Source organism: Anarrhichthys ocellatus, unplaced genomic scaffold (genome assembly GCF_004355925.1).
Source record: "Anarrhichthys ocellatus isolate YVR2014 unplaced genomic scaffold, GSC_Weel_1.0 scaffold85, whole genome shotgun sequence".
Classification (NCBI taxonomy): domain Eukaryota; kingdom Metazoa; phylum Chordata; class Actinopteri; order Perciformes; family Anarhichadidae; genus Anarrhichthys; species Anarrhichthys ocellatus.
Window position 1 is genome coordinate 334,390 of NW_022280115.1, and position 18,511 is coordinate 352,900.

At 42.7% G+C, this 18,511-nt stretch overlaps 1 protein-coding gene across 1 annotated transcript in view; it reads right to left on the reverse strand.

The window, feature by feature from the left end:
* The window catches only part of LOC116398536 (protein Niban 1-like), a 33,512-nt gene extending 15,176 nt beyond the window's left edge, over positions 1-18,336 (reverse strand). The window contains exon 1 of the mRNA XM_031874907.1: positions 18,180-18,336. The gene's annotated coding sequence lies outside the window, so the exon portion shown is untranslated. The remainder of the gene's footprint in view (positions 1-18,179) is intronic.
* Positions 18,337-18,511: the final 175 nt, after the last annotated feature.

The window sequence follows — 18,511 nt, forward strand, 5'->3', positions numbered from 1 at the left end:
ATATATATATATATATATATATATATATATATATATATATATATATAAATACTGTATATACTACACCCATCACAGCCATGTTGCCTGCGTCCTCTGGTGTCGCTCAACAAGCTTAAACAGTTCATGGCAGTGTAACAATGCATTCAGACAGACGTTATCAAGCTGGCCAAAAATACTTTCTGAAGATGCTGAAGGACTAAGGGTCTTTGCGGACTTCATAAATGCTCATCTGCCAGCTATGCCTCATGTAAAGGGCCTGGAAGAATCTGCCAGATTGGTCAGCAGCCAGATGGAACCACCAGGTTATAAAGGCACCGATGGAATGTAAAGAGTTTCCCAGTTTCAAACATTGTGTTGTATTTCTATTATTGGAAGCAGAAGTTCCCTGCAACCCAGTCAGCTCCATCTATGCTCTTGGTTCTTTGAGTTGTGCAGTGACTAAAAGGAATCTAAAGGACAGCAAGAGGAACATGGCTAGTGTCTTCTGTATAAAAACAGATGCACACTGTGACAAGCAAATACAGAGCAAGCCATGCTAAAACACACATCAGCTCCAAAAATCAAGAGAAGTTAGCTGGAAGATAGAAGTACATATGTTAAGGACAATAAACTCTGTTGTGGCAGTTTGAAACAAGGTCACATTGTGAAGGGTTGTCGTCGCCACCTCACCTGTGACACGAGAATGCACTCAACCTGCCTTCACGATGGCAACTACATCAAGGATGTGGAAAGACAAAGCCATGTGAGTACACAAATTAATATATCAGAGAGAAAACAGCTGCTATGTCGTTTAATGTTACCAGGGAAGGACATGCTGCTAGTAGTTCAATGATTGTTCCAGTTTGGGTCATCTGCTGCAAACCCATACGAAGAAAAACATATATGCTTTATTGGACACTCAAAGTGACACCGCCTTCGTCGATCAAGAGGTGAGTCATGAAGATCAAGTGAAACTAAAACTAACCACCACGATGGGAGAGGAACACAGTTGTCTGGTCTCTGTGTGAGAGGTTACAGCTCAGCAACATACGTACCTCCACCTCCCTCCGTGTACACAAAGCACTACAAACCTGTAAACCTGAATGTATCGCTGCTCTTCAGTCGTAAAGCAGGTCTCTGTAGGTTAGAACTGCTCCAGAGCATTAGCACCTTAACAAGTGATATGGCAAAGATGATGAGCTGTTCAAACAGATATAAGGTGGAGCGTAGTTCAATTCAATTCAATTCAATTTATTTTTGTATAGCCCAAAATCACAAATTACAAATTTGCCTCAGAGGGCTTTATAATCTGTACACATACGACATCATCTGTCCCAGGACCCTCACATCACAACAGGAAGAACTCTCCCAAAAAACCCTTTAACGGGGAGAAAAGAGGAAGAGACCGTAGGGAGAGCAACAGAGGAGAGATCCCTCTATTGGGATGGACAGAACTAAAATAGATGCCATATGTACAGAATGAACAACATAACAGAGTTACAACACATTCAATACATATGACAGAACCACGGCAGGAGGCAAGACCAGGATCCAGGTATAACCAGGATCCACGGAAAACCTGCGAGGCGAGAAAGCACAAAGACTCCGGTGAAGAAGCAAAGTCAGTAATGTGCGTTTATGGTATCAGTAATAGCAGGGCCATGGCAGGAGGAAGGACCAGGGTCCACATATAACCACGATCCATAGAAACCTATGAAGCGAGAAAGCACAAAGACTCCAGGGAAGAAGCAAAGTCAGTAATGTGCATTAAAGTTGGCCGTTTAGCACCTTTCCTCGAAACAGGTATGAGGAACAGCCTTTGTCACTGTGTTGCTGTAAAAGAGATTTTCCCATTAACTCCCCATGTTGCAATTCGTGCATTAGAAAGTGAGTTAAAAGAACTCAGTGGGAATGACAACACAGTGTCTCAAGAGGATCTCATCTTCCTCTACAAACTTATGGAAGGCATATAGAAAAATGAGCATGGACAATATGAAATGCCATTGCCTCTTAATGAAAGGCCATACATGCCTGATAGCAGACAGCTCACAGAGGTCAGTCTCGGCCATCTCAAGAATAAATTCGAGAGCTACAAGGAAGATTATGCTAAGTACATAACTGGAATCTTCAAAAGATGTGACATAGAAGAAGTTCAAGGGATCACGGCATTTACCACCCGAAGAAACCAGAAAAATGTCATGTCGACTTTGAAGACCATGTCTTAGTCTTAAAAATGGCTCAACATGCCATCTACTGTTTTAAATCAGCCCAGAACCTTGCAGGCCAATGCTGACATAAAGCCGACCATTCGGGACTTTTCTGTGTCATAAAATCTAAAAATAGAATTTTAACACCCACTGAGCAACTCCCGCCTCACACGTGCACTCCCCAGATATGCTGATGGATGGGTTTATCAAGCAAAAATACTATTTGATAATCACTGAGAATTCTTTGTTCAATATTCAAACATTGATTATCGTATAACCAGGATTTAAACCACTGTAGAAAGTATCAATATATATCCGCAAGTTGTTAAATCCCTGAGTAAACTGGTATATAGTTACTAGCATATTTCCACCTCCTAAAATTTTATATTTCTACTTATAAGAGCAACGTTACAGTATTTAAGCCTTTAGTAATGTGAGGCAAAGGCAGAAATCCAGGCATCATGGGCATGGTAGCATCTGCCAGTGTGTGAATGTGTGTGTTAATGGGTGAATAACATAAAAGTGCTTTGAGTGGTTAGAAGATTAGAAAGGCACTAGACAAATACAAGTACATTTACAATTAAATCATATTTTGATTGTCATCGAGATATGAACTTCCGCAATAAACGCATCGCAAAAGACTGCCTGAAAGTTGATAAATCATCATCATTACACAGCCAGGGATCAAGTGTCGACCATTAGCAACACTCAGAAACCATTTAACTGCAGGCAGTTTTCCTGTTTAACGTTAAATTCATTTGTTTCTTGAACTCTACAATCTTGCACTAGTTGTAAGTATTTCGCTTATTATCAGCTGTTGTCTAAACCTAAAACCAGAAGTTTCCCAACTGCAATTTGGAGCCGCGGATCTGGATATGACCACTAGACTGGCATCGAATTAAATTGTCACCTTTGGTATCAGCTGATCCAGCTTAAAACATCATCAGCTGTAGACATCATCCAACCATTTCCTTCATTGCAGCCCTATATGTCACTGTTAGTGGGACACCATATCCCAGTCTTACTGGACTCTTTGATTTATCTTTCAGTGCTAGGGGTTCTGCAACAATGACAAGCTCGTATTCAAGTCATACGTCCTTCAAGCGCCGCAAGTCCATGTCGATGTATCCTTGGGCAAGATACTTAACCCCAAATTGCTCCCGCAGGCTGTTCCTGCTGTGTGAATGGGTATGAATGAGTAGATAGTTCTGATGGGCAGATGGCTCCTTGCATGGTAGCCCCTGTCATCAGTGTATGAATGGGTGTGTTAGAAGATTGTAGAAAAGTATGAAAGCATAAAAGTATAACCGTTACAACATATAACCTGTTTGCTTTAAAAGTATAGTTTGTATCAAACAAGTAGCCCTTCGTACTACTCAGTGCCCTTGAAGTAGCTCTCCGTTTCAAAGGGGTTGGTAACCCCTGCACTGAAGAATAATATTTACAGATTATACTCAGGGCTCACATATGCAGAGATTAAATGATAAATGATAACGGCTCCTTGAAATTGTAAACATTCAACATACTTCGGGTTTTGTTTCTTCAGCCATGAGTCGAGTCCCCTGATATGAAATGCCTCCTATCCTGTGTAGACTAACTGTTTGGACTATCTCTTCTCTTCTTCAGCATGAATGTGCTCTGATGAAATGACTGAGATCTGTTGTTAACCTGTTGTTACATCTGAGATCTCATAATATTAAGATTAGCTGGGTGATGCAGTTTCATGTCATGTGAACTTAAATAAGTGCAACCACCAGCTCTGCGTCTCAGCCACCTAATTTATTATAATATCAGATGTCAGCAGGCACACCAAGTCTCATATTTTGAAGTTGACATTGTTAAACATGCACAGTTGTGTTAAGAATTCAGATCTTACCAATAGAACAATCTGAAAATGCTCCAAAGTCTTGCATTCAAAATCCCTCTCAAACAAAAGTACATATTATCAGCAAAGTATCAAAACATGTAAATGATTAAGCTGTAAAAGTTTCCCTATGACTGATTTAGTACATGATATGACTACATTATTACAATACTGATGCATCAGTGCAGGGGAAGCATTTTACAGTTGTAGTCACTTGAGGTGGAGCTAGTTTCAACTCCGTTTTAAATTCATTTTGTCCACTCCAGTAGAGTAGAAGTATAAAGTAGCATGAAATGGAAATGCTAAGGACTAAATACTGGCACCCTAAAATTGCACTACTCGTGTACTTCCCACCACTGTTGTGAGCAGGCTGATGGAGTGAGTTTCGCAGAAACAACTTTGTTGCCCCAGAGTCTGTTTTCTCCTCCGAGTTCTTCCTCAGCGCCAACGTGAGATCAGGTGGATAGCGTGTCGCTGTACCTGTGTCACGGTTTAGGCTTTGCCCCTTGTGTTCCTGTGTTCCTGTGTCTGTGTGTGTGTTTCCTCTGAATTACACTCATCCTACTCACCTGCCCAGTCCACCCAGCTGCCTTCAATCTTCTCATCACCCCACACATATACTCCCCTGCTTTTCCTGTTCTGGTTGTCAGATCATCCTTGTTCGTTCCCCCTGTCTGTTCCAGCATTGTCTGCTCCTTGCTTCAGCGTTTGGCCCTCGTGTTTGCTCCTGGTTGGTACCTTTGCCTTTTTTGTGACTTTGCCTCTTTTTATTTCAGTTTGGATTTTTTGCCCGCTCCCTGTTGGAGTCGCTTTAAGTTTTTGTTTATGACTTTTTTGGGTGACAAGTAAAAAACTTTACTTTTAAACTTCACCTCGTCTCCAGTGTCTGTGTCTGCGCTTGAGTCTTAGCTAAACCTGAGAGAACGTGACAACCTGTGACTGAAAGTGAGTTATCCCGACAGGAAATGGTGACTCTTCACACAACCTATCGCTTTATTATATTTTTTAACTCCAGAGTTTTGTCGTTACAACTTCAGGTAACGTCGCGGCTGCTGCACCAAGCGAGAGTTAATCTGGGCCACAACAACAACAACACTCTGTTGTTAAAATCTCACCGCGTGGATTAGCTGTGAGTCAGGGGGGGAAGACATAGTAACGTTATTGTTTTCCTTATATGATAAGGGAGTGAAGAACGATCCATGTTTCACATCGACAGCTGGGAACTGTTCGCTCTCCTCTGATCGACTCTCGCCATTCAGACCTGGTACAGATTTAGCTTGCGATTCACTGTGCTCAAACTCTGTAGGAAGTTGTGTATTTGTGCTCTCTTCTACAGGAAGTTTGTTTCATGCATTTTGTTATTCAACAAAGTAGTTTGAGACAAGGAACCTATAAATGATGACGTATGATTAATTATTTTATATGTTCTGTGGTCTGACATATGAGAATGGAGCTGCCTGTGCCTGCTTCTTCGTTTTTGAGTATTGAGAGAATAGGAATCAGGTTTACAGACTTATGGAGGAGGCCTGTTTGATACATTAGTCATTTAGCAGACGCTGTTATCTAAAGCGACTTACAAATCAGATCCTATCACATTTCCACACTGTAGGCACAGCAATTTTTTGAGCAATTTCTGGGGTTAAGTGTCTTGCTCAAGGACACATCGACATGCAACTAGCGGAGCCAGAGCCAGATTGAACCGCCGATCCTCTGATTGAAGGACGGCCCTGCTCTCCACTTAGCCACAGTCGCCAGGTTGATATGGAGGATGTGGGATTCATTCCTTTAGTAATGTGCAAAACAAAGCAAATATCTGATTTTGTCTTGATTTTTAGTTTGTTTTGTTGTTTAAATCTCCGAGTTGTGAGAATTGTTGAACCCTTACTTAATTTAATGAGGAACAGATGTCATTCAATAAAAATGATCTAATCCAAAGTCCTCTAAATCGCAGGTCTGGATGTTACACTAGACCAGTATTTCTCAAACTGTGGGGCGCAGGGGGAAATGCAGAATTATTTTATTTCAAGAACTTTATTGAGAATTTCACAAAGTACACGGACATAAAACTAAGTCATTAATAAATACATGGCGAAATGCCTGTACTTTCGTGTAAATGTTTACGTTACGCCATTAACAGGTTACGCTTGCGACGGCCAAGACATTTGGCAGGGGGGAAAAGAAAAGCAACCGCAGGCGATGCATCCGAGACAAACAGCAAGCCGCCAAGAAGAAAATATGATGCCTCTCTTGCTCTGGGTCTCACAGTGAATGCGGTAGGAGATGAGGAGAGACCAGTCTGTGTTTTATGTCTGAAAACTCTAGCTGCGGATAGTATGAAACCCAACTAATTAAAAAGACACTTGGAGATATTACATCGATAAGCCACTGGAGTTATTTCAGAGGAAACTTGATAGATAGATATGTACTTTATTCATCCCCAGGGGGAAATTTGTATGTTACAGCAGCAAGACATACCAAGAAGCCAAGGGCGTAGGTTTGGTCTCAGCATTGGTAGGGACACTGCCAGCCCCCCCGCCATATAAAAACTTAGTTGATATTATGTTGAACAGGCAAACTTTATTAAAATATATTAACATTTGTGTAACTTGGAACTGATTTAAACATAACAGTAATAAAAACTTTGTTTAAATACAAAACAGTATTCTGCACCAAATAAATAATAATAAAAATAAATAATAAGATATATGAATAAAAAACGTTCTGCTAAAATGCCAATATACAGATATTATATATCTAAAACTTTTCCCAGTTGTGCAGCCAAAAAATTAAAAAAATATAGCTATTCTGCAGCACTTAATAGGCTATAAATAAAGTGCTTTCCTCCTTTATGCAATTATTAGTAGTGCTGGGCAAAGATTACAATTTTTAATCGCGATTAATCGCATGGATTTTTTGCGATTAATCTCATTATGGCAAAGTTCAATAATGATTCAAAAGTAGTGTATTGCGCACTTTTATTTTAAAAGTACTGCTATATGAACAAAAGGGCAATAACATTTGGTTTGCAAACACTTTAAACAAAGCAGGTGCTTTTTAGCAGCAGTATTCCCTTTACACAGTAGCAGTTCTATCTCTTCACTATCTCTGCTCAGTGTGTGACTGTACGTGAAACGTTCCACTGCTGTGCAACAGGAATAAAATGTTTCAGCACGTTTCAGCAAATATGTCTGTCTTGTGTCTTCATGAGTCAGAGCATGTGAATGCAGCTCTACTGTTCATCAATATAATGCTGTAACTCCAAGGTACTTATGGTTACCCAGCGATCAAAGAATAAAGACACCTTAGGCACAATTTAGGTGTATTTTCCCTTTAACTCACGAGATGCAGGTAGCATGTTTTATACTTAATGTGAATATAATTCATACTTTGTTGGCATCTTATTCTGAAAACCGGATGTTCGTCTGAAGAAACCGGATGTTGTCTCACGTTAATCTTTCCGCTAACTTTCAAAGTTCTTCGCTCGCTCCCGATCTGTGCCGTTTAAATGCGTTTAGTGAATTTCAGCATATAGGTGCACTAAAATGTAAGTGTCTGCTGAGTTGACCACGGAGATCTGAGTGTCTGCTGACTTTACCGCAGCGATGTCCAGTAGTCTCCATTCCTCCACCACTGCCAGTGAGCAACGGGCTTTCAAAATTAAAAAAAAACGCTCTATAAAATAATTGTCGGCGTTAATTAATTAATGAATGCGTTAACGCGATAATAACGCGTTAACTTGCCCAGCAATAATAATAATAATACGAATGAGTTTGCAAATATATTGTGCAAAATTATTTTTTCTAACAGGCAATTCAAATTACCAAAATATTGGTGGGGACAATTGTGTCTTTCCCAAACTTTGGTCGTGACTAGTCCCTATGGACCCTATGCAAACCTACGCCATTGCAAGAAGCAAAGTAACAGTAACCAAAATATTAAGTATTAAAAAATGCACAATATATACAATAGAATAATAGAGTAGGACAAATTAAATATCAGAATATAGAATATATAAGATAAAACAACAAAAATGCACAGTATATACAATGAAATAGAATAGTGTTAAATTAACTAACTAGGTGAAAAGCAGTAGTGCAAAAATCAACCACCAGCAAACAACAGTGTAGCAGTGTGTAGTTATGTGGAGGATGATCTGGCCAGAGGTGATTTATTGTAAAGTGAATACAAGCAAGCAGGCAAATCACTTTGTAAAAGTGACATCAGTAACAAACAAAGCACAACTGGCGTCATACAAGGTCGCATACAAAAATACTTTTGCGCAGTGCAAGAAACCACACACCATCGGCGAGGAGCTCCCTGCAGCTCTCGATATGGTTTCAACGATACTTGATGAGACGAGCGCTGCAAAATTGAAGACTGACACAGTTGCAAGACGAATAAGTGACATTTCAAGTGATCTCGAGGAACAACTCACTGAACATCTGACAGACACACGTTTTGCCTTACAAGTGGACAAGGCTACTGACAGCAATAAAGACTGCTTGCTTATTGCTTATGTTCGCTTTGTCACATCGGACTCACTGAGTGAGGATTTGCTGTTTTGCAAGTACGTTGCAGGCAGAGCAACAGCTGATGAGCTCTTTAGGCTTCTGGACCTGACAGAACACGGGCTGAAATGAGAGAATTGTGTGTGTTTCTGCACAGATGGTGCGCAGACCATGGCAGGGAAAAAGAAGGGCTTGCAGGCGCTGATAAAGACTCTCTCTCCAAATGCGTAATGGACACACTGTGTCATACACAGAGAAGCGCTAGCAGCAAGACAGATAAGCCGTGAACTAAACGAGGTTTTCACCGATGCTATCAGCGTGGTCAATTTCATGAAAAACAAGTCCCCTGAAAGCATGACTGTTTTCCGCACTCTGAGGAGATGGGAGCGGAACATTGAGCTGTGCTGTTTCACAGCGAAGCTCGGTGAAGTGGTAAAGTGTTGTCGCGAGTCTTTGAGCTCAGAAAGGAAAGGAGGGTGTGTCTGGAGGAGGATGGACGTATGGATGGATTTGCAGGCAAGTTTTTCACTTTTGTTTTTACAACGTTAAACATCCGTCAATTGAAATTGTACACATATTATCCATACACATATTCTGAAAAGAGGAGGTGGACTCAGTTTATCATTTATTTTATCTTTGTAACGTTACTCATGCATATACTTTTTGTAGTCAAATTTATTAATTTAATATTAATTATTAATTTGCAGGCAAGTTGGCTGATGAAGAATTTCTGATGAAACTGGCCTATCTCAGTGACATATTTGGAAAGCTGAATGAACAAATAAGGCATCTTCAAGGCAAAGACCAGCACCTTCCTCACCTGGCAGACAAGATCAGCGGTTTCACTCGGAAGCTGGAGATATAAGGGAATATTGATTCCTTTGAGAATCTGAGTGAATTTGCTGAAACCAGTGATTTGGATGCCACCACAGTGATTCCTTGTCTCAAAGAGCACATCTCTTCCATGAGAGGATACTTTCAAAAATACTTACCACACAACAGTGCTCAGTATGACTGGGTGAAAGATCCCTTCTGCTGATCAGCACCTGCTGATTTCAGCTCGGCTGAAGAGGACCAGTTTATCGAGATGACGTCCGACTCTACCTGGAGGCTGAGGTTTACAGCTCAAACACTGAGTGAGTTCTGGCTCGGTGTGCAGAGGGAGCATCCACTCATCGGACAGAGGGCTGTGGGCATTCTGCTTCCCTTCGCAACATCCTACCTCTGTGAGACCGGCTTTTCTGCTGTTGCCTCTCTCAGAACAAAATATAGATCTAAGCTCAACATTGAGCATGAATTGAGAGTGGCCGTATCAACTCTGCAACCCCGTTTTAAAAAGATCTGTAGTGGAAAGCAGCTCATTGCAGCCACTAATACTGATAAAACTTGATGGCTCACACATACCTACACTCATTTAGTTTAGTTTTGCATAGGTTGCACTTTATTGTTATTGTCTTGAAAAGATATTCGGTGCAAAATAGGTTAATTGCAGCCACAATAAGCTATTTATGCCAAATATTAGTTATTTTTTGCACAGAGAGAACTTTATTTCCATTGTTCTAAGTGATTGCACATTGTGTTTGTTTTTGTCTGATGGAGCAATCTGGTTTACTTGAAAGTGATTGCAATTTTCTTTATTCTATTATTTGAAAAAGCACAGATGGAGGAGTCACAAAATGTTATTTCAATAAAAGTTCAACATGGACCATTCTGTTAAAATTGTGTTGGGGCGGTGGGGCATGAACATTTTTCCTCTCCCAAAGTGGGGCGTGACAAAGTTTGAGAACCACTGCACTAGACTATACTTCTTTAATAGAAGACTCTGTAAGACACTTCTGCTATCAGAAGACAACTTACAGTGACTATTAGCTTTTGTACCACTAAGACATTGACTTGAAATTGTTGTATGTGACTGTTATGAGAAAACTTTAATAAAACCACAGCCTTACCATTTGTAAGTGTCTGGGACCCAAACTAAAGACTCTGGTTCTTTAGACTAGTTTAACCCTCTTCCCCTGTCCCTGAAACGTGTGATACAGGTGACGAGCGATTCTACCTGTCACGATTAGGCTTTGCCCTGTGTGTTCTGTGTCTTTGTGTGTTTCTTTCTGTAGCTCCTCACTCAATCAGTTCATTCAGTGCACCTTCCAGTCACACTCACCTCATCAGTTCATTACGCTCACCTGCTCACTCTGCCTCCTTCACTATTTAAACCCCTGCCTCACACACACCCACTGCCAGATCATTGTTTTGTGTTCCTACCCACCCGCCTGTTTTGCTCGTCCTGTTCCCGGTTTCCCAGTCTGCCTGCCCTGCCTTGTCCTGCTGGATTTTCCCCCTCGTCTTTTGTCTTGTCCTTGGATTCCCTGTTTGTTTTTGGTTATTCATTAAAACCCTTTTTTCAATACACCTGACTGTCTGCGTTTGAGTCCTCATCATGCCCCGTGACAGAATGATCTGGCCCAGAATGGACTCAGCAGACCCCGGTGTGGAGTGCCGTCTCCCCGACTGGTACGAACAGTTTATGGGAACCCGTCTGGCCTTTGGAGGACCTCGGAGTGTCCAGAAGGCAGACCGTGACATAATGGACATCCCTTTCAACCCTCGAAGGAGGCAGAGGAAGGGTCAGACTCCCTCTCCCGCTGGGCCGCAGCTATCCCCCGCTCCCGCTGGGCCGCAGCTATCCCCCGCTCCCGCTGGGCCGCAGCTATCCCCCGCTCCCGCTGGGCCGCAGCCAATCCCCGCTCCCGCTGGGCTGCAGCCGACTCCAGCTCCCTGTGTCTTGTCGGCGGTCCGACCGACTCCAGCTCCCTGTGTCTTGTCGGCGGTCCGACCGACTCCAGCTCCCTGTGTCTTGTCGGCGGTCCGACCGACTCCAGCTCCCCGTGTCCGGTCGGCGATCCAGACGACTCCAGCTGTCGCCTCAGGGCAGCAGCTATCCCCGGACCCGGCCGCCTCAGTGCAGCAGCAACCTCCAGCTCCAGCCGCCGTCTCGGAACAGAAGCGACCTCCAGTTCCGGCCGCCGCCGTCTCGGAACCGCAGCGACCTCCAGTCCCGGCCGCCGCCGTGTCCGAACCGCAGCGACCTCCAGTCCCGGCCGCCGCCGTGTCCGAACCGCAGCGACCTCCAGTCCCGGCCGCCACCATCTCCGAACCGCAGCTACCTCCAGTCCCGGCCGCCTCCGCGACCTCCGGCCGCCGCCGTCTCCAAACAGCAGCGATCTCCAGTCCCAGCCGCTGCCGCCTCCGTGCTGCAACGACCTCCAGCCCTGGTTTCCCAGTCTGCCTGCCCTGCCTTGTCCTGCCGGATTTCCCCCCTCGTCTTTTGTCTTGTCCTTGGATTCCCTGTTTGTTTTTGGTTATTCATTAAAACCCTTTTTTCACTACACCTGACTGTCTGCGTTTGAGTCCTCATCATGCCCCGTGACACTACCAGAGGAACTTAAGGTAAGTTCCCTGGGTGAAGACTTGGCAGTGTTAGTCAAAATGGTGAGAAACATAAAATAGGCAATAGTAAAGTATAGCCGATCGACATAACTACTCATACTGGGTGTTAGGGTTACATCCTACTGAGAGCGCCTAGGGCGCAGCCGTACGAGACTCAGAAAGACAATAATTCCGAAATCCTAACGACTCAGCTACGGGGTGAGATAAAAGGCCGAAGGTATTTTTCTGACACCTCTGTGGGACACTAAAACCCACGAAGGTTGGTCGGACTATTAACGGAGTTGCCAACGTGTTAGGTGCGAGGGCAAGACCCGTTCACGCTACAGGTGTGAATGGGTGAATGATGACATGTAGGGTTAAGAGACATGAGACGTCCTTGAAGCGACGTCTGTTTCTGATGACGGTGGCTGATGATCACAGCTGGATCAGTTGTCAGTCAGATTTAACAGCTGGAGAGACTTTTGAGAAGTTTGTGTCTGTTCACATGATCACTGTACCTCTTGACATACTGCATATGCATATGCAGTGATAACTGCATATTTGTGTTATGCACACAACTGCCCTGTAACGATGAGTATTAATATGTGATATCTCATTAGAAAGCTACGGTTCTTGTAATTCGATTTATGCAAACCATTTCAAGATACAATAACAATAGCAGGTACAGTTAACGTCTCTGTCAAACAAGCACAAAATAGCCGATAAAATATCGCCGTGACTCACCGATTATGATTCATAACGTCCCCCTCGTGCATGCTAGTCCAGCAAAAACGGTCTTGCTTGGTGGCTAAGGGTCCACTCGATCGGATCCAGTAAAAGATTTAGTCCAAAACACATTAGTACGTCCATAAAGACCCACGGGGGGCTGTTGCATCATTTCAAATTAGCCAGCAGATATAACTCGCGATCATATTTCGGGCATAACTTCACGTTCCGTGTCAACAGAGCGGAGATTTTCATCACAAAATGGAGCCTGCATTCCGCCGGTTAGATTGACACCTCATTTGACCCAATAGGAGCTTCTATAGCCCGGCCACAGTCTGGAACAGCCAACGAGAGTCCGCTTTGAAAGACAATGCCCGCCCCACTTCTTTGGGTATAGCTCGAGCCAATCCCAACAGATCCTGTTCAAACTCAGGCGCCACATAGCCAATGAAATTACGAAGCCAGGGATATGCAGATTTATCAGATTGAATGCTGGGAAAGTTTTCTAACCTGAACTGGAAACCATGAGTCAAGCTCTTGGGACAGAGCATGAAGACTAAAGTCTGGTTCATGAGAATTTTCAGAAATCTGTGAAAGTTGATAATGGTTAAATATGATATAGTTATCCATACATCGACATAAATAAACTATAGTTTGAATTTCGAGCACGTAGTATATGCATCGAGCTTCCAAATGCATTTTTACGCGGCTGCACTCGTAAACCACGTGTAAAATATCAATTTTCTGTCGTATTGTTATCAAGTTTTAACTTACACTAGGCGCCCTGACTGTTGGCTGTGGAATGAGAGTCTTTTCAAGCCTGTAAGTCCCAGCCATAGATAGCTGCTGCCATCTGTTGGTCAAAACAAATCCAGGCGGAAATAAAATGCTTCTCTTTCACTGTGCTGAAAACGCCATAGCTCAATGCTAATAGCACTTACGGTGATTCTGACAGTTTGTGAAGAAACTTCAGAGTGTTACCGTTCAATAAAGACTAAAACCATACATGTACTCCCAATGGTTCAATAAGAGCTGTCAGTTTACTTTGGGTACGCGGTTGATAGGCGTTTTAGGCAAATTATGCAGGAGTGGGAAGAGGTTTTAATAATAGTAACTAATAATACTAATAACTAATAAAGACATACAGTAATCACCACTGTAGAGGTGTTTCTCTCTGTAGTCTGTTAACAAACTGTGTTCTTTGTTCTGTTTATAAACGCAGGATCGATTTCTAACGGCGGAATGCGATCGTCTTATTTATGAATTATTATTAATTAACCCAGAATATGACTACAGGCTGCATGTTTCAGGTTAAACTTAAATGATACAACTCATCAAACACTCAGGAACGATCAGCCTCATGTGACTGAATGAAATGATGATAGATGATGTAAAAAGTGTTTCATCTCTCCAGCTCTCTCTGACTTTAATTGTATTCATAATAAACGTTATTGAGGGAAATATCAGATCATGAAATCGGGTTAAGGTTGCCAATCAGCGCTAAATAAGAGTCCAGTTCTTGTCAGCGTTCATGGTAGACGCGGCATATTACATCGCGAAAAATGCTGAAAGCGACTACGAGTTCACCGATTGCCATGTCTCTTGACAATCTTGGGTTAGCTGAGCGCAGTGAAATTCTCGCCAGGGGTGACTTTACCTTCAGACTCGGGAGATGTCAGTATGAGGCTGATGAGGTTGATGTCTTTTCCCTGCAAGATTTTTGATCTTAAGCGTGGAGAAGTGTTAGATTCAGAGGGAACATATGGCGTACCTGGCAAGGGAGTAGGGATGGCAGAGGCCAGGGAATGCTGAGGGATGATTAGGCCATATGTGGGGGAGATTGCTTGCTGGGGTGCTGGTGCATGAACTGCAGGTTTTGAGAGGCATAGCGCCTTGCCGAGGAAGATGACGCTTGGTTGTTCTCTCGAGACTGGAGGCGGGCATCTTTAGCCTAGATTTACCAGAGACTGTAGGGTTGCTGAGAGGGCCAGAGGCTGGTCGGGATGAGCAGATCTGGTGGCGGTGGCCTTGCGTTTAGCTTGAGGAGCTGAATGATGCGTTTTCTTTGCACGTTTGCGTCCGTGAGCTGCGGTGGGGGCTCGTCGCGGGCTGGTGATCCATGACCCACTTCGTTAGCCAGGCTTTGAGGCTGCGAGAGGTCTAAACCCAGAGCCGGATTGATGCCTTGAGCAGTTAGCATCTCTAGTATTTCGGGACCGGCTTCCTCTTGTCGGGCAGCAATCCGAGCGCTGCGGCGAGTTGCAGATGAGATGGAAGCCGATTCATTTATGTCAGCATCCCGATCGTGAGGGAAGATATCAGCCCGAACGCTTCTGACAATGACAGCTGGAATTGAGAATGTGCCGCTAGAGTGCGGAAGTCGTATTAGAGACAGAGGACTACAAGCCAAAAGGTGCAAGGATAGTCTTCCTGGCTGAACTTACGTTAGAGCTTTATTTGGTTAGGTTTAGAAAAATCTGCGATATGCGATTACATTGTTTAATAACTCCATGACAATATGACTTACGATAAATAGACAAATATTGAAGTGTGCATTTAAGCTGTATATTTCCTTGGTCAGCCAGGTCGTCTTTAAATTCAGAACTGGATTAGAATTGAATATTTCAAATATGAAGTTTATAAAGAATGCCGAACACAGACGTCAGTCATTCCTTTTGTCCTCTGTGTTCCGTCTGTTCTCCTCCCTCTGATGTGATTCACTGCCTGCAGGTACCGCTGGTAGAGAGAGGAACCCATTCAATAGCTTGATAACACTGAAAGCATGTGGTCGACAGCTCTTTTAATAGGAAACTTAGAGAAACTCATAAATTAACATATCTTTTTTGGGGATGTTCCTATAACTGTCTCTTTTGTTTTGACTAAAATTGACTTTGACGTGACTCACCACCTCCTCAGTAATAGTGAAATGCTGGCTGCAGTCCTGGATCCCAGAGACGTAAGATCTCAGCAGAAAACGCTGGATATTTACAGTGCTGTATATATCGTACCACTCTCGTCTGTCAATATAAGTGATCAGCTGATCAATAAGCTAACTGCCATGCTGCACGTGTTGAGGTAGCACTGGCACTGCCTGAGATTTGGAGTACCCACTGTCTCTCTAACAACCACAGACAGACAGATTCCAGAAGATGATTGTGACATCTGACCTGCCTGCTTTCTCTGCCTACGGTGCAGAGATTTTGAAAATGACTCAGTGGTGCTGCTCAGGGTGAACAGCTGCTGTGTAACTCTGCTGGGCTTTCTACATGATGCTGTTGTGTTGAATTTCTATCCAAACCCCCTAAAAGCAGCTGCCTGATGTTACTATGCCTCAGTGGGTAGAAAATGATCACGAGATTCATGTAATGATTGTGCCGCTATACAGATTGAAGATTTGGCGAGATATATAACCGCGGAGTATCTGATAATCAATTAGCGGTTTCATTTAGGGCGTCAAATCACGATTATTTTCATTCAGGAATTAATGAATTATGGAGGCAGGGGAGAGGGGAAGTATTCTGAAAAAAACCTCTGAGATTAAAGTGGTAAAAAAAAAAATCACAAATTCATGAGGAAAACAACTTGAATATTCTCTGTGATTACAAAGTTGTACATTTGTGAGCGAAAACTCTGTTGACCTGTTGTAAAATTTAATTTGTTGTAAAATGTGGCTATAAGCGGCTCCTATTGTTGGAGAACATGTTTTACTAGCCTCATCACGTTATCCCCACATCTTTCCGCTCGGCTCCCTGTTCCCCCATCAGAGACTGACCTCTGGTGGCGCGCCATGCACATCAATACATCACATCAATACAGTATCAAACCAATTCATAGTATTCATGAAAATCACACCGTCAGGGTTTCTAAATACCTTGGTATGCTGTAATACCGTTATTCCATTATACCCTAATACCGTAATTCCGTTATACCAGTATATCTTAATAGCGTTATACCATAATACTGTTATACCTTCATACCGTTATAGCGTAATTCCCTTATACTGTAATACCACAATCCCATAGTACCGTAACACTGTAATACCGTAATACTGCAATACTGTTATACCGTAATACTGTTATACCGTTATACTGTTTCCAATGTTCACTCTGACAAGAGGTCAGAAAGACACATATACATGTTTCCTTTAATGTTCAACACTAATATAAATAATATATCCAAGGTTTTATTCTTGTAAATTTTCTGGGAATCAGACAAAAGAAAAGCTGGAAATGGGGATTATTCAGCATTTTTGCTTGACAAAATGAATTTATTTCCCAGTCGTTCATTTCCTTCAGCGGTGAGGAGTGTCACTATAAACTCTCTGGACATGTTTCCCGTACTGTCCAGCCACCATAACACACATACAAGGATAGAAGCTGACAGCAACAAGCTTCAGGTGCAACAGCAAGTGGCCCAGCGAGTGCTTCATCCACCCTGGATTTCTCCTGTCGCGCTGCATCCAGTCCGCACCTTATTGGTGGAGGGACGACACTACACGGGTGTAGTTATACACCACCTGCAATAAATGCTGTTTCCATTATTTTGTCTGCTCCAATTATATCAACAAGGGAAGGCTAAATAGCAAAAACACCTCTCTGCATAACGCAATACAGTTCAACAGTACCACAAACTACATCCTCCGGAATGATTCTTTCAACACATAACTGCTGTTGTATTAGACTGCAACTCTGTGTATATTTATTAACTGTATTATATCTATTGAAAATAGCAGGTCTTCTTTCTGGGGAGGTTTCATGGTGATATCTATTAGTTTCTAATTACTCTAAATTATCTCTTTCTCCTCAGACTCTGAGACTGAAATCTACACTTCAGCAGCACTTACATACGCCAAACTTTTCGGTTTAATTCTTATCTATATTCTGAAGGCTATTACCGAGGGGTTTGTTCATACATCATTCAGAGCCTAATTTATTTATTTACATCTCATTCAACTGGGCAAGATTCATGGTGCTATACATGTGATTTGAAAGATGAATGTATCTATATACAGATGTACTGTCGGTGTGCCTTGCATTTGTAATATTTAAACATTCAAATTGATTGAATGACATTTATACACACAGACAAAGACATGTTTAAGTTTGTGTTCCCCTGGAACCCCCTTGTATAAATATGATCAATAACTTATTATTTACTTGTTATTTTCTGTACTTCAAAGAACACTAGTCTTACACGCAGCATTATAGCAGCATTTTGACAGCAATTACAAAGATGTTGTAGACATGCAGTTATGAGATGTCACTGATGGAATGATGTATTAAATATCGGCCGTAAAAATGACAAAACAACCATATTTGTTTCTTCATTTTGAATATGAGTTTGGTCTGACATTTGCAGAGAATATTGACATCTCAGAAAAACACATTTACACTGAGGCTCCTATTGAAATATCATTCACTGAATCTGATGATAAACTGTGATGCTTGCAGGTGTGTGCTGGTAACTTACCGCCTATGTGTAGCTGCAGAGACGCCGCCGTCCTCCCATCCCAATCACCGTGACAGTGAGCGTGGACAGTGTATCTGCTCCCCTCCTCTGCCTCGGCTCTGTTTGACACTCTTGTCTCCCTCTTCCCATCAGCAGCTGTGCTTCTGTCAGCATCCACTGATCTCCGAGCTGCTTAATGCCGCCACGCTCTCCTCCGCCTCTTCACGCACTCTCAGCCCGCTCTCCCTCCTTCTGTGCTGTCACTTGTTTTTATTGCACGATGACATGTTCTCTCTCTCTCTCTCACTCTCTCTCTCTCTCTCTCTCTCTCTCTCTCTCTCTCTCTCTCTCTC